At 43.6% G+C, this 26742-nt stretch overlaps 1 protein-coding gene across 3 annotated transcripts in view; it reads left to right on the top strand.

Moving 5' to 3' along the window:
* Window positions 1–8862: 8862 nt before the first annotated feature.
* LOC112266065 overlaps window positions 8863–26742 on the top strand; it is a 73187-nt gene continuing 55307 nt past the window's right edge. For 2 of the 3 annotated variants that reach the window (XM_042295930.1, XM_042295929.1), the window contains exon 1: window positions 8864–9387. The gene's annotated coding sequence lies outside the window, so the exon portion shown is untranslated. Of the gene's footprint in view, window positions 9388–26742 lie in introns of all 3 variants that reach the window. The other variant, XM_042295928.1, reaches the window with a different exon arrangement.

Raw genomic sequence — 26742 nt, 5'->3', positions numbered from 1 at the left:
GTGCCAGGTTTCCTCCAGACGTGACGCTTGACATTCAGGCCAAAGACTTCAATCTTGGTTACATCAGACCAGAGAATCTGGTTTCTCATGGTCTGAGAGTCTTTAGGTGCCTTTTAGCAAACCCAAGCGAGTTGTCATGTGCCTTTTACTGAGGAGTGGCCTCCACCTGGCCACTCTACCATAAAGGCCTGGTTGGTGGAGTGCTGCAGAGATGATTGTCCTTCTGGAAGGTTCTCCCATCTCCACAGAGGAACTCTGGAGCTCTGTCAGAGTGACCATCAGGTTCTTAGTCACCTGTCTGACCAAGGTCCTTCTCCCCCGATTGCTCAGTTTGGCCAGGGCGGACAGCACTAGGAAGAGTCTTGGTGGTTCATAACTTCCATTTCAGATCAGTGCCTCGACACAATCCTGTCTCGGGGGCTCTATGGACAATCCCTTCAACGTCATGGCTTGGTTTATGCTCTGACATGCACTGTCAACTGTGGGACCTTATGTAAGACAGGTGTGTGCCTTTCCAAATCATGTCCAATCAATTGAATTTACCACAGGTGGACTCCAATCAAGTTGCAGAAAAATCTCAAGGATGATCAATGGAAACAAGATTAGGCATTATGTATTAAACAGGATTATGTATTATTTCTTACAATGTTCAAACTGAAATGGTCCACCCACACAGACAGTGTGGTGACGAAGACGCAACAGTGCCTCTTCAACCTCAGGAGGCTGAAAAAATGTGGCTTGTCAGTTAAAACTCTGACAACCTTTTACAGATGCACAATTGAGAGCATCCTGTCGGACTGTATCACCGTCTGGTACGGCAACTGCACCACCCTCAACCGCAAGGCTCTCCAGAGGGTAGTGCGGTACAGGTGCATCAAAGCTCGGACCGAGAGACTGAAAAACAGCTTCTATCTCAAGGCCATCAGTTTGTTAAACAGCCATCACTAACTCAGAGAGGCTGCTGCCTACATACAGACTTGAAATCATTGGTCACTTTAATAAATGGATCATTATTCACTTTAAATAACGCCACTCTAATTATGTTTACAGATCTTACATTACTCATCTCATATGTATAAACTGTATCTTATACCATCTATTGCATCTTGCCTATGCCGCTCGGCCATCGCTCATCCATATATTCATATGCACATATTCTTATTCCATCCCTTTAGATTTGTGTGTATTAGGTAGTTGTTGTGGAATTGTTAGATTACTTGGTAGATATTACTGCACTGTCGGAACTAGAAGCACAAGCATTTTGCTACACTCGCATTAACATCTGCTAACCATGTGTATGTGACCAATAATATTTTATTTTATTTTATTTTGACCTGAACTCAATTTTGAGTCTCATAGCAAAGGTTCTGAAAATGATGGAAATAAAGGTATTTCATTTTTTTTATATACATTTACAAACATTTCTAAAAACCTGTTTTTGCTTTTGTGTGTAGATTGATCAGAATTTGTATTTATTTAATCCATTTTAGAATAAGGCTGTAACGTAACAAAATGTGGAAAATGTCAAGGGAATGCTATCCGAATGCACTGTACATGGGGTTCAAGTAGCTGTGAATGCTCATGTCAGAGAGGCTTTCCTTAGAAGCTCTTCCTGATCCACACTTTATGGGTGGTCAGTAATCATATGGCTCTGCACAGCTGCCCCCACCAAGAAGACCTCAGGGACTAGATTACAGACAATTAGTACAACTCCACCAGGTCCACTTATGCAACTCTTGCCTTTGTAGACTAATGGCCACAACTGTTTGAGGAGTTATTTTTTAAAGTGTGTCAGTGTAGTGTGTCTTGGCCCTGTTGCTAATGTGTAGATTTATCCTCATTAAGGTTTGGATACACCCCCCCCCCCATGGTGCACCTCAACTCCAACATTTTCAGACACCATTTAAGAGTGTGAGGGTCTTGAGGTAGAGGAAAGAGGGGGGTATAAGGACAGGGGTGCAAACACTGTAACTGCCACCAGCTGTGGCAATAGAACACAATTGGCAATGTACTTCTTATGCCCCCGATGTCATAGCAATGGGTGAAAGGGAGGGCAAAGGGGTAATTTTGCTGAACTTCGGGGTCCTTGGCAACTCACTGCTGGACGGTGAGCATCGGCTTCTAGTCTCAAATTTGCACGGGGCAGGAAGTTGGGGGACTGTTTTCTTGGCCAAAGGCTACAACCTTTTCCTGTTGTTGGTCTCGTCACTGCATGCTCAGGCCTGGGGTCGATGGGCCCTGTGTCGGTTACCGTGCTCATTGTCAAAATATAGTGTCAACGCTACAGTATGAGCCGCACAAAAGCTGAAACTGGGAAAGCCCATGTGTGCATTACACTCTTAGAAATCAAGGTGGAACCAAAAAAGATTATTGAGAGCGATGCCATAGGGAACCATTTTAGGGTATCTGAAGAGCCATAAATGTGATGGTGCTTTGAAGAACCATACAAAAATCCAAAATGAGAAACATTTCAGCTCTCCAGGACTGGAATTGAATAGTCCTGCTGAAGGGTTTTAAGTCTTATTTGCATATATCCCAGGGTGCATTTTGAGTGAATTTTAGAGTGCCACCAGTGCCACCTAATACTGTGTTTGTTGCATTCATTTTCAGTTCTGTGACTTTCGCCAAGTGAGATCCTAGGTGAATAAGGGTGTCATTAAAATGTTATTATTTAAGACAATACAATACATTTTTTCATAAGGCCTTCTTTTTGGGGCCTGGTTTTAGCCTAGCACAGTGACCTGAAACTCGTCGTTTACAGGCAACATCAGGCTTGGAAGTCACATTATGCTGGCTCGCAAAATGATGTGTAATTCCTATTCAGCCAAAGTGTGGATATCCAACATTATACATTTTTATTCACCCGCAACCTGCATTCGAAATGACTGTCAGGGTCGGGAAAAATAACAAAAGAACAACCATTTCAATAGCGGGTGCAATAAGTCCAGGTAACAGATTGGAATAGTTTAGAAAAATGTACAAGACTAATTAGTCCATCAATATACACGCAAAAACATATATATCAAAAACTAAAAATTCTAAAAAATCAACCTACGATAGTGCATGCTGAGAAATATGATAATGATGGGCTAGCGTTTGGTTCAATTCTGGTTATTAACACCAACACTGAGCTTCTTTTACACAACTGCATATTGAATCATCATGATGACGTGGTTGTTGACACTTTGCTTCTTGAAAGTCCAATATCTTTCAAACTTGACTGCTGACACGCAAAACATTTTGGGACTGTATCAACAGTGAACTAATGACAAAAATGACCAAAATATTGTTTTTTGAGTGGAGTTTTCCTTATCAGGTAAGAGATCTCCAAGGAACCTTAAGAGCTGAGGAAGAACCATTTAAGAACCTTTATTGTTTTTCAGTGTAGGGAAAGGGGAGGGGTTACTTAAAAACAAAAAAACATGGTATAGTTTTTTCCAAGACCCAGAGTTCTCTCTGAATAAAAGGATTACTGCTTGTTCTTATCTGCTCTGGAGATTCTAATGTGAAACATGACACTAATTATTTTACGTGCTTGGTAAGCTAGTTGTTGAAGGAACATGTTCTCCTAGATAGCATTCATCACATCAGAAGACAATGAAAAAACTTATCAACTTTCTCAACTTGAGAAAAAAGTTGTTCAGAGGGATAGGAATTTGGACACCGGTAATGTTAAGTAACAAGAACAGCCACATCTGAATTGTTGCGTCACTTGTTCTTGAAATGACAAACAGCAGAGGACAAAATGACATGGCCGCTTCCACTGACACTGTTCCCCCACATACTTCTCAAAATATCGGCCTAACTACAGCCTCTGTCGGAGGCCTGTAATTTCCTCCACTGAAACAGGCCTAGAGCTAGTGACTGGCAGCTGTGTGTGTTCCCTAGCACGTGCTCGGACACATCCAGGTAACCTATGCAATCCCTCCTCAGGGATGTTCAGCTGACATTTTAAAATCCAAAAACCCTTCCAGCAGCTCACTCACCTTATTACTCCAGCCAAACTGTCCCACCTCGGCTGTTGCTACAAGTCTGACGTGATGACTGGTTTCCCACGGCAGGTGTCTGACAGGGTGATTAGTCAAAGGGCCAATCCCTGGCTTCCCAGGCTGAGAGCTGACCTGTGCTGCGAAAGCGGGTGTGTCTGTGTAAACCTCTGGGTACAGTAGTCACCTGAGGGCTGCCACTCAGTCACACATCATAGTGCGGATGGAGCTCTGTACAGTTAAACAGCTACGGGTCAATGCCAATGACCAGGCAAGGGTAATTAAGAGTAACATGAGCCTGCTCTCCTCTGGGCCCGGACAGTGCTAGCTGCTAGTGGTAACAAGGCTCACAGGGCCAAGCAGGGGCTAAGAACCACCGCAGTGTATATGTAGGTCATTGGGATGCGTGTGGCTTTGGCTGGGCCCCGGGCCTAATCTACGGGCTTGCTCCAGTCAAGCACTTTCAGCTGTGGTGGAGATGGAGCGTGTGTTTTTTCCCCTCCACTCTGCGGCTGGTGGTTTACGTTTGGCAAGGCTGGCTGCAGAGACGCTGGCTGTAGTCCTGTGATATTTCAACATAGTGGAATGAATGATATTCTAACTCCGGGGGCCAGAGATTCCTCTCTTTAATCACCATTCCTGCTGTTCATTTTGATCTCGCTCTGTACTTTGAGGTGCATATTAAAAAGCTATATCTAAGACCATATGGACCTGTTAGAGTAGTATCGTTGCATGGTGACATATCTAGCCTTTCCTCTCCTTCAACGCCTGTCCTGTACAATTCTCCTACCCTCTTTCCTCCTTGAACAGCTATTCAGCAGCTTCAGCGCAAGCAGGTCAGTCGTTGAAACAATGCTAAATCATATTACGACTTCTGTTTGGCTTCCCTCTCCTGACCTAGAATGGAATGCAGGATTCTCGGGATAGTTTTGACTATTGGGCTTGAAAGCCTCTGCATGGTTAAAGCGCCAGTCACCCATCAGACATCTGAAGACCGCCCCTGGCCCAGCTTCCTGCTAGCTTCCTGTTTCTACCCAAGATTCACTGGAGTGGAGCGTCATGGGATGGCATTACATATCAGCTATATCTGAACTCCAGAATGTTCTGTGGAATCACTTAGTTTTTAGCTGTCTGCTGCAAATTCCGTCTGGTCGTCAGAGTCAGACTGGGTCGGGTGCGTCAATGTGACCTGCTGGGCCTTCAACAGTAATGATATGGGAAACAGTTCCACATGGCTGTAGTGTGTGATTATTATCAATGAAATGGTATAGGACTATTGGTATTGCAATAGTAAATCAAAGACGGTATTTGATGACATAACAGATCAAGGAGCACAGAATATGGTCATCATGTGGAACTACAGTAGTTTGAGCTGTGCTTATTTTATTGACAAAGCACTGTAATCATTTGACATTCCGCGACTCCTAGCATGGGTATCCACTCCAATGTGTTACTGGCTCCTCATTTGAATGGAATGTTAGCAGAGAAAATGGGACTCAAAAATGTCTCATCTGTGGCACCAAAGACTCACATGAACGGAGCAAACATGACATTTCTCTTTATCTTCCCAAAATAAACCTTGTGCCCATGCAGACTGGTCAACTCCTGGTCAGTCTGATCCTTTTCAAAGCAGGGATGCTGTTTGTTTGTGTTGAAGTCAGATGTGCCTTTGGAATGTCTTACACTTCCCCTCCTCGACCCTTTCTCCCCACACTCTCATTATGCTTAGTGGGTCTCTGGGCCATTGCACGTGTTTGTGTTCAGTTGTGCATGACCGAATGTGCTTGAGTGTCTAAGCGCATACAGTGTACAGTACGACAGAGTGTGCAAATATGTACCTCTTAAAACTTGGGTCTTTTGTATCACAATGTTTCATTGTGTAACGTTCGTCGTTGGAATGAGGTGAGGACCAAAGCACAGCGTGGTACGTGTTCATCATATATTTATTAAACCGAGAACACTAAACAAAATAACAAAAGGAGAAACGAAACGAAACAGTTCTGAAAGGTGACATACACATAACAGAACATAATCACCCACAACTCAAAGGATGAAACCGGGCTACCTAAATATGGTTCTCAATCAGGGACAACGATTGAGAGCTGCCTCTGAACCATAACAGGCCAAACACAGGTATCCCAAATCATAGAAAAAAGAACATAGACAACCCACCCAACTCACGCCCTGACCATACTAAAACAAAGACATAACAAAAGAACTAAGGTCAGAACGGGACACATTGGAGATCTTTAAAGCATTCCAATGAGCGTGTAGTTCTGTGCATGTGCACACACAACAACAGTGGCTTGGCTCTGGATACCAAACCAACTTATGTCTCAGAATGTGTGGCTTCTTTACACTTGAGCAAGATCCTTCACCAGCACTATAGAGCAGACCTCAGGTGTGGGAATGAATATTTGTAAACCCCCCCAAAATTCCGGGTTGTGCTGCAAAACTGCACACTATTGTTTGGAAAAAATCATGGCAATTTAGGGATATGAGGCAATTTAAGCTATGTGGGAATTTCAAATGTGTTAAAATTCTCATGTAGAATGAAAAGCTCATATGATTAACAATACATTTTCATCAGATTTCTATTTTTTTTTACACAGCTGTTAATTGGTCACCACTCTATTATAAAGGAGTAAAGACAAGTACAGTAAAATTACAAGGTAAGTAAATACAAAACTGTGACTGATGTTACTACTGTGTAAGTACAGCTAGGCTATAAGAACAACTTAATGTTAAATGCTCCTATAGTGACCATAGTCAAACTAATTCAATGGAATGAACTGTACTATTTCTATAGGCCAAGGCCACACTACTAGGTGAACCCACAAATGGTTTCCTAACGTGTCCAAGACAACCTTCTGTGTTGTTGGTAATTAAACACCTGTCCAGATGTCAGAGTACATCAGTTGACTATGGGAACCCCAGGCTATGAGTGAGGACTCACATCGTTTCACCTAGCTTATGTTGCTATGTCTGAACCGTGACTGACTCACACCGTATTAGGGCGATTTTGCTACTATAGGCTTTTATGTGTTTCAGGGGTAGATTCTCTAAAACGACGTTGGAGGTGGCTTATGGTAGAGAAATGAACATTCCATTTTCTGGTAACAGCTCTCTTGGACAATCATGCAGTCAGCCTGCTCCCTCAAAACATGTGACATCTGTGGCACTGCACATTTTAGAATGACCTTTTATTGTCCACAGCACAAAGTTCACCTGTGTAATGATCATGCTGTTTAATCAGCTTCTTGATATTCCATACTTGTCAGGTGGGTGGATTATCTTGGCAAAAGCAAAATGCTCACTCCCAGGGATGTAAACAGATTTGTTCTAAAAAATGTGAGAGAATAAGCTTTTTGTGCTTATGGAACATTTCTGGGATCGTTTATTTCAGCTCATGAAACATGGGACCAACACTTTACATGTTGCATCCATATTTTTATAGTTAAGGGCCTAATGAATTTATTTCAATTAACTGATTTCCTCATATGAAATGTAACTCAGTAAAATCTTTGAAATTGTTGCATGTTGTGTTTATATTTTTATTCAGTATATACTGTATAGAGTGTTTATTTACAGTCGGGCCTTAACTTACTATTGAGAGTAAAAATAGTCGCTAACAGTCATTCAATTAACAATTTTTTGATTGGTAGTTAGTCTAGCCAGCCTAAACAACAGTACTTTCCCTCTTTTCAATGCTTTTCTGTCAATATTTTTTAATAAACCGAATCAGAATTGTTGGGGCAAATGCCAGCATGCCACACGTTTGCCGGTGGCCCTGCTGTGCCGATCTCTGCAACATGGATAGATAGAAATCACCACATAATGCTACAATTATAGAAACATATCCTATATGCATGTTCTATTATCTCAACATTTCAAGTTAGTATTTTGAAATGTTAAGTTAGTGTCTAAAAATGTCAACTTAATATCGCACATTTTTTGTTAGCATCTGGAAATGTTGAGATAGTATCTGGAATTGTTGAGTTAGTATCTAAAAAACAAAATGTAGATAGCATCTCAAGATTTTTCGATAGTATCTTGACTTTTTGAGACGGTATTGATCTTTTTTTGTTTTCGCGGGTGGAATGGGCTTGCCTAGCCAGGATTTCTTCCAGGACCTGATTAGAAAAAATGACCTGATTGGAAAACCTCTGTCTATCAGTGTATCAGTGTTCTGTTACTTGTCATGTGTTGTGTTTCCTTGTGAACCCCCTGGAAGAGTAGCTGCTGCAAAAGCTAACAGCTATCCAATTTAAACAAATACACATATTATATTATAAATAACCTATTGTATTGAAACATTACATTCTAAAAATGTTTTACAGCAGATTTATTACTATGTCATACCCTTCAACCAAGCCCCCCCCACCACTCTGGGATGCCACCCCTGAAATCGCCTCACAAGGTTACAAATTAAAGAAACATATCTGTATGATCTACTGACAGGATGTTTACATACTATCTAATAATGTTGACGTAGTACCTGAACATTTAGCCTTATGTAACTCGCAATTTCAACTTTGTATCTAAAAATGTTGACTTGAGTATCTCAAAAATTTCAGATAATATCACAGTATTCTGACTTACATAAATGTCTCTCCATTTTTTTTGCGCCTGAATATTTTTCTCCGTTCATTACAGGAGTAATAAAGCCCTAGTGCACTAATTTTGTGGGGGGATTTTTTTCAATATACATCTTTTTATATTAATTATTTGTGTATTGTGATGTATCAGTGCTCAGCACCCTTAATTACCGCGGCTATGCACACAGGCCTACTGTTAGACACTGGTAATCAGAGACGTTCGCGACGCCTTTTCAAGGAGGAAAGAAAAGGAAAACCATATAAGTGCATGAGTTTTCAGAGGCGGTGGGAAATCGGTATTTTCCTCGGACTCTGGAGGCACTTTTATCAAGTGCTGGGTGATATACGTTGGGGAGACCTAGAGCTGCATTGATGTGTCACATTTTCCCAGGATTGTCATACAATTGCGAACGCTCGCATGATGTGAAACCGTTACTTTGTGACGATGATCGATCAGGTGAAATAGTGATTCAAGCCAAAGGGGATGGTTCCTGGCGTCAAGCAACAAGCGAGGCTTGTGCCAAGAAGGGGGAAGATCAAGAATTGAAAGCGGGGTTTAATTTCTCGTTTTTGGGGGGTCTTGTGTGCCGAAGACACCGAACATCAAACTGTTTTCCTGTGAGAGAAAGGCGTTATCCACCCCAAAGCTTCCGGACTGTGTGATAAATCAACAACATAGTAGAGTGACAAGGCACAGGTTGAGTCAAAGGAGTTTATCGGAGTTCGGTGGGAAGAGGAACACTGATCGAGACAACAGCACAGCAGCATATGTTTTCATGTCTCCTCTCAACACACCTGTAAAGGTAAGTTTATGCTCTCTATAATAATGTATTATTAGATGATAATGCCAAGTGATTTATTTCGTTTCACCTCACTGAATTACAACGTCGCATGATTAATTAACACCCCTGGACAAACCTATGATAAAAACATGTTTATGTTTTTTGTTTCTCTGTTTTATATAAATGTTATTAATAGCTATGTGCATACTCTATCCTCTCAATCTACATACTTTAAGCTATGTAGGCGTATTGTTTCATATTGATAATGGCACGTGTTTGTTTGCCACAAAGTGAATGGGGATATCCTTTGTATAGTAGATAAGACACAGACAATGCCGTATATGTATTACTATATAAACGATTTACTGGTGTAATAATAACAAACTTTCTGAGCCTGTCAAACAAAACGAATGAATGTGACTGATCATTTTGCGGCCGCGTTGAGTCATTGATCGCATATTCTAATGAGTACGCAGAGACGTGATCAAAAACCCACAGTTGAATCAAAAATGATTTATTTGGCCACAGTAACATTTCTGTAGTTATTCACCATAATCTTCACCACAATTTAAAGTGTTTAATAGAGTATTTATTTGCCGGTTTTGAAAGCCTGTCCCCGGCCCTCTTGCCAAAACCGCACTGTAGCCTACAGTACTGCATGCAAGGGAATGTCCAAGATCTCACTCAGAGATGCTGAAGCAATGTTTTCATTGCAGACTTTTTGGTCTGGTTTCCTGGACTATAGATTAAGCATGTTCCTTAAAGTAGCTCAGGAGGACCCTTCTTGCTCAAACAACATGAAGTTCTCCAGCAAATCAGCTGGAAAGCAATCTATCCAGAGTGGACAAATAAAACATCTCAGTATCCCTTATGATCTTAATTAAAGCCATAAAGATTCTCTTAAATTACTAGAGGGGCTGTGTCATAATATAACGGGGCAAAAATGTCAGCCATCTTGTTCAGGGAGAAATCCAAAACCAGTCTCATTGCAAATGAATGGCAGTAGAGACTTTTGTGATGCATTTCCTGCTTTTATTTATGCAGGAAAATAAAAGTAAGACATGTGATGTATCAGAAATTGTGTGATAGAACTATAGCCAACCTAAAATATTGTCATATAATTATGAATACAGTTTATACAGTTTTTATACCAATTTTCTGTATACATAGCCTCTAAAATATATAGCATAGCATTGCTGGATGCCTGTTTCTGCTTGTCTTGAAGGGCATTCTAAAGCGTCCGTTATTTCCCTATAACAGATGGTATATTAGCACGGTATAAATCAATGGCTGTAGTTCATTCATACTGTACATGTTCTATGTTAGAGCTGCTTTTGAAAGCAAAAGTCAAATTTAAAACGTTATTGGCATTGTTGAATTCGATTTTCATAATAGTGAGCTAGGACTGAGGATTTGGTTAGCTAAACAATCAAGTCTATTTGTTTGGTTACCAAGACAACTACTGTAGCTATCTAGTAAACTTGCCTGATACTTCAGTGGGTGTTGGACACATTTCTACCTGTCCTCCCCTTGTTCGGGCTGCGTTCGGGGGTCACCGGCTTTCTAGCCATCGCCGCTCCATTTTTCATGTATCCATTGGTTTTGTCTTGTTCCCTGCACACCTGGTTTTCATTCCCCATTCAATCTACATGTATGTATTCCTCTGTTCCCCATCGTGTCTTTGTGTAAGATTGTATGTGTTACATGTATTTTGTCTATTGGTATTTTTGTTACGCCCCAGACATCTGTCTATGTTCCGTGTTTTGGGCACGTTGTTTGTGCTTTTGATATTTTTACCGGAATAAAGTGTGCGCCTGTTCACTTCACTCTGCGCTCTCCTGCACCTGACTTCACCTCCAGTACACATCAAGTGACACTACCGGCAAGTGAACAAATGTCTAGCTGCAAATGTGTTAAATTATAGCCATGGTATAAAAGGGATAATCAGCTTAGCGCTCTATGTGTTCTCTGGAAAATAATGCAACTCTTTGGAAGGTTAGTTCCACTCCGCTAGCAAGTCGTTGAACACACCTTCCCACAATAAATTGGGTGAATGTTGGCCCATTCCTCCTGACAGAGCTGGTGTAACTGAGTCAGGTTTGTCGGCTTTTTCAGTTCTGACCACAAATTTTCTATAGGATTGAGGTCAGGGCTTTGTGATGGTCACTCCAATACCTTGACTGTTGTCCTTAAGCCATTTGCCACAACTTTGGAGGTATGCTTGGGGTCATTGTCAATTTGGAAGAACCATTTTCATCCCAGCTTTAACTTGGTCCCCGGCGGTCCCCAGGAAGTCTTTCAGGTCTTTAGCAGGGTTTAACTGGTCTTTAACTGGTTGGAGCTATTTTCAAAGAACATCCCTCCTTCAATGTCACTCACTGCCAATATAAACGGACAAGACTTCCCCTGCAAACATGTTGTGTGCATATGCACCTATTCAATAGCAAACACAGATTATTCACTGGCACTGAACTGAACTGGAATAGAGTTACTTGTCTTCTTTGACAAGCCTTCTGAAGATCTTCGTTGGCCGCTTTCCAAACGCATCATTATTCTCTTGTCCAACACAGTCCGGACGAGACGAGCATTTGAGTCAAGTGGCAAACACTTGACAGGCAAGGCCTTTGGTGTGGCAATCTTAATAATTCCTCTCTCACAGCAAAACATCTATGAAAACACGCAGTGAACTGTGTTTTTCCTGTCTCTTACTTATTTTGAACATGGCCATGTAGCGCGATCGTACACCATCTTGGGAGCTGGGCTGAAGCCGGAGTCTTAGGGGAGAAAGGGTATTGTTTGGCTATTTGGACCATATCAAAGGGAAGAATGGCAATAGGAGTTGGTCATGGAATTTGAACGGAGCAACAGGAAGTGTCCCAAACCCTCCCTCTCTGCCCTGAGTTTTTAGGCCCCTGCAGTCTGGAGCTTACATGCAGATAAGTCCTGTTTGCTTTGAAAGCTGGCATTCCGTTCCTTCCTCAGCCCAGTTCCAGCCTTTTTGAAATAGAAAACAGCCCCCTCTCTTTCAGCAACTTGCCCTGTCTTCGTTCCCCCTGACTCCCTAACTTCAGGAGTGTGAGCCCCTTCCCCCAAATGCTCAGAGGGAATAGGCGTAATCCCCGTATCCTCCTGGAGCACAGGTCTCCAGCTCCAAGAATTTGGAGGAGTTTGGACTGATGAGCTTCCCAGCTCTGTGCAACTGGGTCCCCCAGCAGAAGCAAAGAGACAGCCAGCAAACACCAGCAATACACATCTGATTATACAGCACAGTCAGAAACCTGCACACAACAATGTACTCTTAGTTTGGCCTCTAGATATGTATAAATTCAGTGATGTATGGAAACAGAAGTATGCGTATGTTTTATTGGTCTATGTGGGTTTGCCTGCATATGATGAAAGTATATGTCTTTGAATGGCAAGATATGGTGATCTGTATTTTGATCTTATGTCCTTTGAAGCAGACACACACGGCTCTGATTTGACGGTCACTTTTTAGGACTCTCTACATCCTAAATTAACAATAATTGTAGAGCATTTGGCTGGGACAGAGAAAGAGCTGCGATATTCCTCTGAGAAGAGGAGCCTCTACGCTGCTCAGAATTTAGCGGCGACAGTGAGAGAACGGGATACCACAATATTACGGACCTCACAGCTCACTTAGTAGCCTGTGGAGGAACAAGACCCTGGAAGCGTTTCAAAAGGCAAGAGAGGGAAAGAGAGAGGGTGGAGAGAGACATTTTTCCCCTCTTCTCCTCTTTCTCCTCTCAGCTCCTTTTCATCCTCTCTTCTTTCTCCTCTCTTCTTTCTCCTCTCCTCTTTCTCCTCTCCTCTATCTCCCGTCCTCCCCCCTTTCTCCTCTCCTCTCCTTTTCACCTCTCTTTCTCCTCTACTTTTTCTCATCTCCTCTTTCTCCTGTCCTCTCCTTTTTCTCCTCTCTTCTCCTCTCCTATTTCTCTTCTCATCTCCTTTTTCTTCTCTCCTCTCCTCTTTCTCTTCTCATCTCCTTTTCTCCTCTCGTCTTTCTTCTCTCCTCTACTCTTTCTCCTCTACTCTTTCTTCTCTCCTCTACTCTTTCTCCTCTCCTCTCCTTTTTCTCCTCTCCTCTCCCTTTTCTCCTCTCCTGTTTCTCCTCTTTCTCCTCCTCTCTTCTTTCTCCTCTTTCTCAACTTCTCCTCTCCTCTCCTCTTTCATCTTTCCCCTCTCCTCTTTCTCCTTTCCTTTCTCCTCTCTTCTTTCTCCTTTCGTCTTTCCCCTCTCTTCTTTCTCCTTTCGTCTTTCTCCTCTCGTCTTTCTCCTCTCTACTTTCTCCTTTCCTCTTTCTCCTCTCCCCTTTCTCCTCTTCTCTTTCTCCTCTCGTCTTTCTCCTCTCCTCTTTCTCCTCTCTTCTTTCTCCTTTCCTCTTTCCCCTCTCTTCTTTCTCCTCTCTTCTTTCTCCTCTCTTCATTCTCCTCTCTTCTTTCTCCTTCCTCTTTCTCCTCTCCTCTTTCTCCTCTCCTCTCCTTTTTCTCCTCTCCTCTCCCTTTTCTCCTCTTTCTCAACTTCTCCTCTCCTCTTTCGTCTTTCCCCTCTCTTCTTTCCCCTCTCCTCTTTCTCCTTTCCTCTTTCCCCTTTCCTTTCTCCTTTCCTCTTTCCCCTCTCTTCATTCTCCTCTCTTCTTTCTCCCTTCCTCTTTCTCCTCTCCTCTTTCTCCTCTCCTCTCCTTTTTCTCCTCTCCTCTCCCTTTTCTCCTCTCCTGTTTCTCCTCTTTCTCCTCCTCTCTTCTTTCTCCTCTTTCTCAACTTCTCCTCTCCTCTTTCGTCTTTCCCCTCTCCTCTTTCTCCTTTCGTCTTTCCTCTTTCTCCTTTCGTCTTTCTCCTCTTCTTTTTCCTTTCCTCTTTCTCCTCTTCTTTCTCCTCTCGTCTTTCTCCTCTCTTCTTTCTCCTTTCGTCTTTCTCCTCTCTTCTTTCTCCTCTCTTCTTTCGTCTTTCTCCTTTTGTCTTTCTCCTCTCTTCTTTCTCCTCTCTTCTTTCGTCTTTCTCCTTTCGTCTTTCTCCTCTCTTCTTTCTCCTTTCCTCTTTCTCCTCTCTTCTTTCTCCTTTCCTCTTTCTCCTCTCCCCTTTCTCCTCTCCCCTTTCTCCTCTTCTCTTTCTCCTCTTCCCTTTCTCCTCTTCTCTTTCTCCTCTCGTCTTTCTCCTCTCGTCTTTCTCCTCTCGTCTTTCTCCTCTCTTCTTTCTCCTCTCGTCTTTCTCCTCTCTTCTTTCTCCTCTCTTCTTTCTCCTCTCGTCTTTCTCCTCTCCTCTTTCTCCTCTCCTCTTTCTCCTCTCTTCTTTCTCCTTTCCTCTTTCTCCTCTCTTCTTTCTCCTTTCCTCTTTCCCCTCTCCTCTTTCTCCCTTCCTACGACCAAGAATATGTTTTTCTCCTATCCTCTCCCTTTTCTCCTCTCCTGTTTCTCCTCTTTCTCCTCCTCTGTTCTTTCTCCTCTTTCTCAACTTCTCCTCTCCTCTTTCGTCTTTCCCCTCTCCTCTTTCTCTTTTCGTCTTTCCCCTTTCCTCTTTCTCCTTTCGTCTTTCTCCTCTCTTCTTTTTCCTTTCCTCTTTCTCCTCTCCTCTTTCTCCTCTCCTCTTTCTCCTCTCTTCTTTCCCCTCTCTTCTTTCTCCTCTCTCCCCTCTCCTCTTTCTCCTTTCCTCTTTCTCCTTTCCTCTTTCCCCTCTCTTCATTCTCCTCTCTTCTTTCTCCCTTCCTCTTTCTCCCTTCCTCTTTCTCCTCTCCTCTCTCTCCTCTCCTCTCCTTTTTCTCCTCTCCTCTCCCTTTTCTCCTCTCCTGTTTCTCCTCTTTCTCCTCCTCTCTTCTTTCTCCTCTTTCTCAACTTCTCCTCTCCTCTTTCGTCTTTCCCCTTTCGTCTTTCCCCTTTCCTCTTTCTCCTTTCGTCTTTCTCCTCTCTTCTTTCTCCTCTCTTCTTTCTCCTTTCGTCTTTCTCCTTTCGTCTTTCTCCTCTCTTCTTTTTCCTTTCCTCTTTCTCCTCTCGTCTTTCTCCTCTCTCCTTTCTCCTCTTCTCTTTCTCCTCTCCTCTTTCTCCTTTCCTCTTTCTCCTCTCCTCTTTCTCCTTTCCTCGTTCTCCTCTCTTTCTCCTTTCCTCGTTCTCCTCTCTTTCTCCTTTCCTCTTTCTCCTCTCGTCTTTCTCCTCTCCTTTTTCTCCTCTCGTCTTTCTCCTCTCGTCTTTCTCCTCTCGTCTTTCTCCTCTCGTCTTTCTCCTCTCCTCTTTCTCCTTTCGTCTTTCCCCTCTCCTCTTTCTCCTTTCGTCTTTCTCCTCTCGTCTTTCTCCTCTCTACTTTCTCCTTTCCTCTTTCTCCTCTCCCCTTTCTCCTCTTCTCTTTCTCCTCTCGTCTTTCTCCTCTCCTCTTTCTCCTCTCTTCTTTCTCCTTTCCTCTTTCCCCTCTCTTCTTTCTCCTCTCTTCTTTCTCCTCTCTTCATTCTCCTCTCTTCTTTCTCCCTTCCTCTTTCTCCTCTCCTCTTTCTCCTCTCCTCTCCTTTTTCTCCTCTCCTCTCCCTTTTCTCCTCTTTCTCAACTTCTCCTCTCCTCTTTCGTCTTTCCCCTCTCTTCTTTCCCCTCTCCTCTTTCTCCTTTCCTCTTTCCCCTTTCCTTTCTCCTTTCCTCTTTCCCCTCTCTTCATTCTCCTCTCTTCTTTCTCCTTCCTCTTTCTCCTCTCCTCTTTCTCCTCTCCTCTCCTTTTTCTCCTCTCCTCTCCCTTTTCTCCTCTCCTGTTTCTCCTCTTTCTCCTCCTCTCTTCTTTCTCCTCTTTCTCAACTTCTCCTCTCCTCTTTCGTCTTTCCCCTCTCCTCTTTCTCCTTTCGTCTTTCCTCTTTCTCCTTTCGTCTTTCTCCTCTTCTTTTCCTTTCCTCTTTCTCCTCTTCTTTCTCCTCTCGTCTTTCTCCTCTCTTCTTTCTCCTTTCGTCTTTCTCCTCTCCTCTTTCTCCTTTCGTCTTTCCTCTTTCTCCTTTCGTCTTTCTCCTCTTCTTTTTCCTTTCGTCTTTCTCCTCTCTTCTTTCTCCTTTCCTCTTTCTCCTCTCTTCTTTCCTCTTTCCTCTCTCCTCTCCTCTCTTTCTCCTCTTCTCTTTCTCCTTTCCTCTTTCCCCTCTCCTCTTTCTCCTTCCTCGACCAAGAATATGTTTTCTCCTATCCTCTCCCTTTTCTCCTCTCCTGTTTCTCCTCTTTCTCCTCCTCTGTTCTTTCTCCTCTTTCTCAACTTCTCCTCTCTTCTTTCGTCTTTCCCCTCTCCTCTTTCTCTTTTCGTCTTTCCCCTTTCCTCTTTCTCCTTTCGTCTTTCTCCTCTCTTCTTTTTCCTTTCCTCTTTCCCTCTCCTCTTTCTCCTCTCCTCTTTCTCCTCTCTTCTTTCTCCTCTCTTCTTTCCCTCTCTTCTCTCCTCTCTCCCCTCTCCTCTTTCTCCTTTCCTCTTTCTCCTTTCCCCTTTCCCCTCTCTTCATTCTCCTCTCTTCTTTCTCCCTTCCTCTTTCTCCCTTCCTCTTTCTCCTCTCCTCTCTCTCCTCTCCTCTCCTTTTTCTCCTCTCCTCTCCCTTTTCTCCTCTCCTGTTTCTCCTCTTTCTCCTCCTCTCTTCTTTCTCCTCTTTCTCAACTTCTCCTCTCCTCTTTCGTCTTTCCCCTTTCGTCTTTCCCCTTTCGTCTTTCCCCTTTCCTCTTTCTCCTTTCGTCTTTCTCCTCTCTTCTTTCTCCTCTCTTCTTTTTCCTTTCCTCTTTCTCCTCTCGTCTTTCTCCTCTCTCCTTTCTCCTCTTCTCTTTCTCCTCTCCTCTTTCTCCTTTCCTCTTTCTCCTCTCCTCTTTCTCCTTTCCTCGTTCTCCTCTCTTTCTCCTCTCGTCTTTCTCCTCTCCTCTTTCTCCTCTCCTCTTTCTCCTTTCGTCTTTCTCCTCTCCTTTTTCTCCCTCGTCTTTCTCCTCTCGTCTTTCTCCTCTCGTCTGTCTCCTCTCCTCTTTCTCCTTTCCTTTCTCCTCTCTTCTTTCTCCTTTCGTCTTTCCCTCTCTTCTTTCTCCTTTCTTTCTCCTCTCGTCTTTCTCCTCTCTACTTTCTCCTTTCCTCTTTCTCCTCTCCCCTTTCTCCTCTTCTCTTTCTCCTCTCGTCTTTCTCCTCTCTCTTTCTCCTCTCTTCTTTCTCCTTTCCTCTTTCCCTCTCTTCTTTCTCCTCTCTTCTTTCTCCTCTCTTCATTCTCCTTCTTCTTTCTCCTTCCTCTTTCTCCTCTCCTCTTTCTCCTCTCCTCTCCTTTTCTCCTCTCCTCTCCCTTTTCTCCTCTTTCTCAACTTCTCCTCTCCTCTTTCGTCTTTCCCCTCTCTTCTTTCCCCTCTCCTCTTTCTCCTTTCCTCTTTCCCTTTCCTTTCTCCTTTCCTCTTTCCCCTCTCTTCATTCTCCTCTCTTCTTTCTCCCTTCCTCTTTCTCCTCTCCTCTTTCTCCTCTCCTCTCCTTTTCTCCTCTCCTCTCCCTTTTCTCCTCTCCTGTTTCTCCTCTTTCTCCTCCTCTCTTCTTTCTCCTCTTTCTCAACTTCTCCTCTCCTCTTTCGTCTTTCCCCTTTTGTCTTTCCCCTTTCGTCTTTCCCCTTTCCTCTTTCTCCTTTCGTCTTTCTCCTCTCTTCTTTCTCCTCTCTTCTTTCTCCTTTCGTCTTTCTCCTTTCGTCTTTCTCCTCTCTTCTTTTCCTTTCCTCTTTCTCCTCTCGTCTTTCTCCTCTCTCCTTTCTCCTCTTCTCTTTCTCCTCTCTCTTTCTCCTTTCTCTTTCTTCTCTCTTTCTCCTTTCCTCTTTCTCCTCTCTTTCTCCTTTCCTCTTCTCCTCTCTCTTTCTCCTTTCCTCTTTCTCCTCTCGTCTTTCTCCTCTCCTTTTCTCCTCTTCTTTCTCCTCTCGTCTTTCTCCTCTCTCTCTCTTCTCCTCTTTCTCCTCTCCTTTCTCCTCTCTTCTTTCTCCTTTCGTCTTTCCCTCTCTTCTTTCTCCTCTCTCTTTCTCCTCTCTCTCTCTCTTTCTCCTCTCCTCTCCTCTTTCTCCTCTCCTGTTTCTCCTCTTTCTCCTCCTCTCTTCTTTCTCCTCTTTCTCAACTTCTCCTCTCCTCTTTCGTCTTTCCCTCTCCTCTTTCTCCTTTCGTCTTTCCTCTTTCTCCTTTCGTCTTTCTCCTCTTCTTTTTCCTTTCCTCTTTCTCCTCTCTCTTTCTCCTCTCGTCTTTCTCCTCTCTTCTTTCTCCTTTCGTCTTTCTCCTCTCTTCTTTCTCCTCTCTTCTTTCGTCTTTCTCCTTTTGTCTTTCTCCTCTCTTCTTTCTCCTCTCTTCTTTCTCCTCTTTCTCCTTTCGTCTTTCTCCTCTCTTCTTTCTCCTTTCCTCTTTCTCCTCTCTTCTTTCTCCTTTCCTCTTTCTCCTCTCCTTTTCTCCTCTCTTCTTTCTCCTCTTCTCTTTCTCCTCTTCCCTTTCTCCTCTTCTCTTTCTCCTCTCGTCTTTCTCCTCTCTCTTTCTCCTCTCGTCTTTCTCCTCTCTCTTTCTCTTTCTCTCCTCTTTCTTTCTCCTCTCTTCTTTCTCCTCTCTCTTTTCTCCTCTCTTCTTTCTCCCTTCCTCTTTCTCCTCTCTCTTTCTCCTCTCTTCTCCTTTTTCTCCTCTCCTCTCCCTTTTCTCCTCTCCTCTTTCTCCTCTTTCTCCTCCTCTCTTCTTTCTCCTCTTTCTCAACTTCTCCTCTCCTCTTTCGTCTTTCCCCTCTCCTCTTTCTCCTTTCTCTTTCTCCTCTTCTTTTCCTTTCCTCTTTCTCCTCTTCTTTCTCCTCTCGTCTTTCTCCTCTCTTCTTTCTCCTTTCCTCTTTCTCCTCTCTCTTTCTCCTTTCTCTTTCCTCTTTCTCCTTTCGTCTTTCTCCTCTTCTTTCTCCTCTCGTCTTTCTCCTCTCTTCTTTCTCCTTTCCTCTTTCTCCTCTCTTCTTTCTCCTTTCCTCTTTCTCCTCTCCCCTTTCTCCTCTTCTCTTTCTCCTTTCCTCTCCCTTCTCTCTTTCTCCTTCCTCCAAGAATATGTTTTCTCCTATCCTCTCCCTTTTCTCCTCTCCTGTTTCTCCTCTTTCTCCTCCTCTGTTCTTTCTCCTCTTTCTCAACTTCTCCTCTCTTCTTTCGTCTTTCCCCTCTCCTCTTTCTCTTTTCGTCTTTCCCCTTTCCTCTTTCTCCTTTCGTCTTTCTCCTCTCTTCTTTTTCCTTTCTCTTTCTCTTCCTCTCTTCTCCTCTTTCTCCTCTCCTCTTTCTTCTCTTCTTTCCCTCTTTCTCTCTCTCCCCCTCTTTCTCCTTTCCTCTTTCTCCTTTCCCCTTTCCCCTCTCTTCATTCTCCTCTCTTCTTTCTCCCTTCCTCTTTCTCCTTCTCTTTCTCCTCTCCTCTTCTCCTCTTCTCCTTTTCTCCTCTCCTCTCTCCTTTTCTCCTCTCCTGTTTCTCCTCTTTCTCCTCCTCTCTTCTTTCTCCTCTTTCTCAACTTCTCCTCTCCTCTTTCGTCTTTCCCCTTTTGTCTTTCCCCTTTCTCTTTCCCCTTTCCTCTTTCTCCTTTCGTCTTTCTCCTCTCTTCTTTCTCCTCTCTTCTTTCTCCTTTCGTCTTTCTCCTTTCTCTTTCTCCTCTCTTCTTTTTCCTTTCCTCTTTCTCCTCTCGTCTTTCTCCTCTCTCCTTTCTTCTCTCTTTCTCCTCTCCTCTTTCTCCTTTCTCTTTCTCTCTCCTCTTTCTCCTTTCCTCGTTCTCCTCTCTTTCTCCTTTCCTCGTTCTCCTCTCTTTCTCCTTTCCTCTTTCTCCTCTCGTCTTTCTCCTCTCTCTCCCCTCGTCTTTCTCCTCTCGTCTTTCTCCTCTCGTCTGTCTCCTCTCCTCTTTCTCCTTTCCTTTCTCCTCTCTTCTTTCTCCTTTCGTCTTTCCCTCTCTTCTTTCTCCTTTCTTTCTTCTCTCGTCTTTCTCCTCTCTCTTTCTCCTTTCCTCTTTCTCCTCTCTTTTCTCTCTTCTCTTTCTCCTCTCGTCTTTCTCCTCTCTCTTTCTCCTCTCTTCTTTCTCCTTTCCTCTTTCCCTCTCTTCTTTCTCCTCTCTTCTTTCTCCTCTCTTCATTCTCCTCTCTCTTTCTCCTTCCTCTTTCTCCTCTCTTTTCTCCTCTCCTCTCCTTTTTCTCCTCTCCTCTTTTTTCTCCTCTTTCTCAACTTTCCTCTCCTCTTTCGTCTTTCCCTCTCTTCTTTCCCCTCTCTCTCTTTCTCCTTTCCTCTTTCCCCTTTCTTTCTCCTTTCCTCTTTCCTCTCTCTTCATTCTCCTCTCTTCTTTCTCCTTCTCTCTTTCTCTCCTCTCTTTCTCTCTTCTCCTTTCTCTCTCCTCTCCTCTCCTTTTCTCCTCTCCTGTTTCTCCTCTTTCTCCTCCTCTCTTCTTTCTCCTCTTTCTCAACTCCTCTCCTCTTTCGTCTTTCCCTTTTGTCTTTCCCCTTTCTCTTTCCCCTTTCCTCTTTCTCCTTTCGTCTTTCTCCTCTCTTCTTTCTCCTCTCTTCTTTCTCCTTTCGTCTTTCTCCTTTCCTCTTTCTCCTCTCTTCTTTTTCTTTCTCTTTCTCCTCTCGTCTTTCTCCTCTCCTTTCTCCTCTTCTCTTTCTCCTCTCCTCTTTCTCCTTTCCTCTTTCTCCTCTCCTCTTTCTCCTTTCCTCTTTCTCCTCTCTTTCTCCTTTCCTCTTTCCTCTTTCTCCTTTCCTCTTTCTCCTCTCGTCTTTCTCCTCTCTTTTTTCTCCCTCTTTCTTTCTCGTCTTTCTCCTCTCTCTGTCTCCTCTCTCTCTTTCTTTCTTTTCTCCTCTCTTCTTTCTCCTTTCTCTTTCCCCTCTCTTCTTTCTCCTCTTTTCTTTCTCCTCTCCTCTCCTTTTTCTCCTCTCCTCTCCCTTTTCTCCTCTCCTGTTTCTCCTCTTTCTCCTCCTCTCTTCTTTCTCCTCTTTCTCAACTTCTCCTCTCCTCTTTCTCTTTCCCCTCCCTTTCTCCTCTTCTCTTTCTCCTTTCCTTTCTCCTCTCTTTTTCCTTTCCTCTTTCTCCTCTCTTTCTCCTCTCGTCTTTCTCCTCTCTTCTTTCTCCTTCTCTTTCTTCTCTCTTTCTCCTCTCTTCTTTCTCTTTCTCCTTTTGTCTTTCTCCTCTCTTCTTTCTCCTCTTCTTTCGTCTCTTTCTCTCCTCTCTTCTTTCTCCTTTCCTCTTTCTTTCTCTTTCTCTTTCTCTTTCCTCTCTTCTCTCTCCCTTTCTCCTCTCTCCTTTCTCCTCTTCTCTCTTTCTTCCCTTTCTCTCTCTTTCTCCTCTCGTCTTTCTTCTCCTTTCTCCTCTCTTTCTCTTTCTCTTTCTCTTTCTCCTCTCTTTCTCTCCTTCTTTCTCCTCTTTTTCTCCTCTCGTCTTTCCCTCTCCTCTTTCCTCTCTTCTTTCTCCTTTCTCTTTCTCCTCTTTTCTCCTTTCCTCTTTCCCCTCTTTCTCCTTCCTCTCCAAGAATATTTTTTCTCTATCCTCTCCCTTTCTCCTCTCCTGTTTCTCCTCTTTCTCCTCCTCTTTCTTTCTCCTCTTTCTCCTTCTCCTCTCCTCTTTCTCTTTTCCTCTTTCTCTTTCTCTCCCTTTCCTCTTTCTCCTTTCGTCTTTCTCCTCTCTTCTTTTCCTTTCCTCTTTCTCCTCTCCTCTTTCTCCTCTCCTCTTTCTCCTCTCTTCTTTCTCCCTCTCTTCTTTCTCCTCTCTCCCTTTCTCCTCTTTCTCCTTTCTCTTTCTCCTTTCCCCTTTCCCTCTCTTCTTTCCTCTCTTCTTTCTCTTCCTCTTTCTCCTTCCTCTTTCTCCTTTCTCTCTCCTCTCTCCTTTTTCTCCTCTCCTCTCTCTCCTCTCCTGTTTCTCCTCTCCTCCTCTCTTCTTTCTCCTCTTTCTCCTCCTCTTTCTCTTTCTCCTCTCGTCTTTCTCCTTCGTCTTTCCCCTTTCCTCTTTCTCTTTCGTCTTTCTCCTCTCTTCTTTCTCCTCTCTTCTTTCTCCTTTCGTCTTTCTCCTTTCTTTCTCCTCTCTTCTCTTTCCTTTCCTCTTTCTCCTCTCTCGTCTTCCTTTCTCCTCTCTCTCTTTCTCCTCTCCTCTTTCTCTTTCCTCTTTCTCCTCTCCTCTTTCTCCTCTCTTCTCCTTCTTTTCTCCTTTCCTCTTCTCCTTTTTCTCCTCTCCTTTTCTCCTCTCGTCTTTCTCCTCTCCTTTTTCTCCCTCGTCTTTCTCCTCTCTCTTTCTCTTTCTGTCTCTCTCTCTCTTTCTCCTCTCCTCTCCTTCTTCTTTCTCTCTTTTTCCCCTCTTTCTCCTTTCGTCTTTCTCTCGTTTTCTCCTCTTTTCTCCTTTCCTCTTTCTCCTCTCCCCTTTCTCCTCTTCTTTTCTCCTCTTTCCTCTTTCTCCTCTCTTCTTTCTCCTCTCCTTCTTCTCCTTTCTCCTCTCTTTTCTTTCTCCTCTCTCCTCTCTTCTTTCTCCTTCCTCTTTCTCGTCCTCTTTCTCCCCTCTCCTCTTTTTTCTCCTCTTCTCCTTTCTCTTTTCTCAACTTCTCCTCTCCTCTTTCTCCTTCTCTTCTTTTTCCCTCTCCTCTTTCTCCTTCTTTCCCCTCTTCTCTTTCTCTTTCCCTTTTCCTCCTCTCCTCTTTCTCCTCTCCTCTTTCTCCTCTCCTCTTTCTCCTCTCCTCTCCTTTTTCTCCTCTCCTCTTTTTCTCTTTCCTCTTTCTCCTCTTTCTCCTTCTCTTCTTTCTCCTCTTTCTCCCTCCTCTCCTCTTTCTTTCCCCTTCCTCTTTCTTTCTCTTTCCTCTTTCTCCTTTCTCTTTCTCCTCTTTCTCCTTTCCTCTTTCCTCTTTCTCTCTTTCTTTCCCTCTCTTCTTTCTCCTTTCGTCTTTCTCCTCTCTTTCGTCTTTCCTCTTTCTCTTTCTCTTTCTCTTCTTTTTCCTTTCTCTTTCTCCTCTCCTTTCTCCTTTCCTCTTTCTCCTCTCTTCTTTCTCCTCTTCCTCTTTCTCCTCTCCCCTCCTCTCTTCTCTTTCTCCTTTCCTCTTTCTCCTCTCCTCTTTCTCCTTCCTCCTATGTTTTTCTCCTATCCTCTCCTTTTCTCCTCTCCTGTTTCTCCTTTTCTCCTCCTCTCTTTCTCCTCTTTCTCAACTTCTCCTCTCTTCTTTCGTCTTTCCCCTTTCTTTCTCTTTTTCTTTCCTCTTTCTTTTCCTTTCTCTCTCTCTTTCTCTTTCTCCTCTCCTCTTTCTCCTCTCCTCTTTCTCCTTTCTCCCTCTCTTCTTTCTTCTCTTCTTTCTCCTCTCTCCCTCTTCTCTTTCTCCTTTCCTCTTTCTCCTTTCCCCTTTCCCTCTCTTCATTCTCCTCTCTTCTTTCTCCTTCCTCTTTCTCCCTTCCTCTTTCTCTCCCTCTCTCTCCTCTTCTCCTTTTTCTCCTCTCCTCTCTTTTTCTCCTCTCCTGTTTCTCCTCTTTCTCCTCCTCTCTTCTTTCTCCTCTTTCTCAACTTCTCCTCTCCTCTTTCGTCTTTCCCCTTTTGTCTTTCCCCTCTCGTCTTTCCCCTTTCTCTTTCTCCTTTCGTCTTTCTCCTCTCTTCTTTCTCCTCTCTTCTTTCTCCTTTCGTCTTTCTCCTTCTTTCTCCTCTCTTCTTTTTTTTCCTCTTTCTCCTCTCGTCTTTCTCCTCTCTCCTTTCTCTCTTCTCTTTCTTTCTCTTTCTCCTTTCCTCTTTCTCCTCTCCTCTTTCTTTCTCCTTCTCCTCTCTTTCTCCCTCTTCTCTCTCCTCTCCTTTCCTCTTTCTCCTCTCTTCTTTTTCTCTTCTCTCGTCTTTCTCCTCTCGTCTTTCTCCTCTCTTCTTTCTCCTCTCCTCTTTCTCCTCTTTCTTTCTCCTCTCTTCTTTCTCCTTTCGTCTTTCCCCTCTCTTCTTTCTCCTTCTTCTTTCCCTCTCTCTTTCTTCTCTCCTTTCTCCTTTCCTCTTTCTCCTCTCCCCTTTCTCCTCTTCTCTTTCTCCTCTTCTTTTCCTCTCCTCTTTCTCCTTTCTTTCTCCTCTCCTCTTTTTCTTTCTCTCTCTTCTTTCTCCTCTCTCTTTCTCCTCTTCCTCTTTCTCCTCTCCTCTTTCTCCTCTCTCTTCCTTTTTCTCCTCTCCTTTCCTTTTCTCCTCTTTCTCAACTTCTCCTCTCCTCTTTCGTCTTTCCCCTCTCTTCTTTCCCCTCTCCTCTTTCTCCTTTCCTCTTTCCCCTTTCTTTCTCCTTTCCTCTTTCCCTCTCTTCTCTCCTCTCTTCTTTCTCCTTCTTCCTCTTTCTCCTCTCCTCTTTCTCCTCTCCTCTCCTTTTTCTCCTCTCCTCTCCTTTTCTCCTCTCCTGTTTCTCCTCTTTCTCCTCCTCTCTTCTTTCTCCTCTTTCTCAACTTCTCCTCTCCTCTTTCTCTTTCCCTCCCTCTTTCTCCTTTCTCTTTCCTCTTTCTCCTTTCGTCTTTCTCCTCTTCTTTTTCCTTTCTCTTTCTCCTCTTCTTTTCTCCTCCTCTTTCTCCTCTTTCTTTCTCCTTTCTTTCTCCTCTCTTTCTCCTCTCTCTTCTTTCGTCTTTTTTGTCTTTCTCCTCTCTTCTTTCTCCTCTCTTCTTTCTCTTTCTCCTCCTCTCTTCTTTCTCCTTTCCTCTTTCTCCTCTCTTCTTTCTCCTTTCCTCTTTCTCCTCTCCCTTTCTCCTCTCCTTTCTCCTCTTCTCTTTCTCCTCTTCCTTTCTCCTCTTCTCTTTCTCCTCTCTTTCTCCTCTCGTCTTTCTCCTCTTCGTCTTTCTCCTCTTCTTTCTCCTTTCTTTCTCCTTCTCCTCCTCTCTCTTTCTCCTCTCGTCTTTCTCCTCTCTCTTTCTCCTCTCTTCTTTCTCCTTTCCTCTTTCTCCTCTCTTCTTTCTCCTTTCCTCTTTCCCTCTCTCCTCTTTCTCCTCTCTTCTTTCTTCTCCTCTCCTCTCCCTTTTCTCCTCTCCTGTTTCTCCTCTTTCTCCTCCTCTGTTCTTTCTCCTCTTTCTCAACTTCTCCTCTCCTCTTTCGTCTTTCCCCTCTCTTCTTTCTCTTTTCTCTCTTTCCCCTTTCTCTTTCTCCTTTCGTCTTTCTCCTCTCTTCTTTTTCCTTTCCTCTTTCTCTCTCCTCTTTCTCCTCTCCTCTTTCTCCTCTCTTCTTTCCCTCTCTTCTTTCTCTTTCCCCTCTCTTCTTTCTCCTTTCCTCTTTCTCCTTTCCTCTTTCCCCTCTTTCATTCTCCTCTCTTCTTTCTCCTTCCTCTTTCTCCTCCTCTTTCTCCTCTCCTCTCTCTCTCTCTCTTTTTTTCTCCTCTCTCCCTTTTCTCCTCTCCTTTTCTCCTCTTTCTCCTCCTCTCTTTTTCTCCTCTTTCTCTTCTCCTCTCCTCTTTCGTCTTTCCCCTTTCTCCCCCCTTTCTCCCCTTTCCTCTTTCTCCTCTCTCTTTCTCTCTTTCTTTCTCCTCCTTCTTTCTCCTTTCGTCTTTCTCCTTTTCGTTTCTCCTTTCCTTTCTCTTTCTCCTCTTTTTCTCCTCTCTCCTTTCTCCTCTTCTCTTTCTCCTCTCTCTTTCTCCTTTCCTCTTTCTCTCCTCTTTCTCCTTTCCTCTTTCTCTCTTTCTCCTTTCTCTCCTCTCTTCTTTCCTTTTTTCCTTCTCTTTCTCCTCTCTTTTTCTCCTCTCGTCTTTCCTCCTTCTTTCTCCTCTTTTCTCCTTTCGTCTTTCTCCCTCTCTTTCTCCTTCGTCTTTCTCTTCTTTCTCCTTTCTCCTTTCCTCTTTCTCTTTCTTCTTTCTCCTTTCCTCTTTCTCCTCTCCTCTTTCTCCTTCCTCTCCAAGAATATTTTTCTCCTCTCCTCTCCTTTTCTCCTCTCCTGTTTCTCCTCTTTCTCCTCCTCTGTTCTTTCTCCTCTTTCTCCTCTCCTCTTTCTTCTTTCCCCTCTCCTCTTTCTCTTTCCCTTTTCCTTTCCTCTTTCTCCTTTCGTCTTTCTCCTCTCTTCTTTTTCCCTTCTCTTCTCCTTTCTCTTTCTCCTCTCCTTCTTCTCTCTTCTTTCCCCTCTCTTCTTTCTCCTCTCTCTTTCTTTCTCCTCTTTCCTCTTTCTCCTTTCCTCTTTCCTCCTCTCTTTCTTTCTCCTCTCTCTTTCTCCCTTCCTCTTTCTCTCCTTTCTCCTCTCCTCTCTTTCTCTCTTTTTCTCCTCTTTCCCTTTTCTCTCTCTCTTTCTCCCTCTTTTCTCCTCCTCTCTTCTTTCTCTCTTTCTTTCTCCTCTCCTCTTTCTCCCTTCTTTCTCCTCTCTCCCCTTTTCTCCTTTCTTTCTCCTTTCTCCTTTCCTCTTTCTCCTCTCTTTTTCTCCTCTCTTCTTTCTCCTCTCTTCTCTTTCTCCTTTCTTCTTTCTCCTCTTTCTTTTTCCTTTCCTCTTTCTCCTCTCGTCTTTCTTCT

This window comes from Oncorhynchus tshawytscha, linkage group LG13 (assembly GCF_018296145.1).
Source record: "Oncorhynchus tshawytscha isolate Ot180627B linkage group LG13, Otsh_v2.0, whole genome shotgun sequence".
In the NCBI taxonomy this organism is placed as follows: domain Eukaryota; kingdom Metazoa; phylum Chordata; class Actinopteri; order Salmoniformes; family Salmonidae; genus Oncorhynchus; species Oncorhynchus tshawytscha.
Note: the sequence above shows the minus strand (reverse complement) of the source record. Positions and strands in the feature narration are given on the sequence as shown.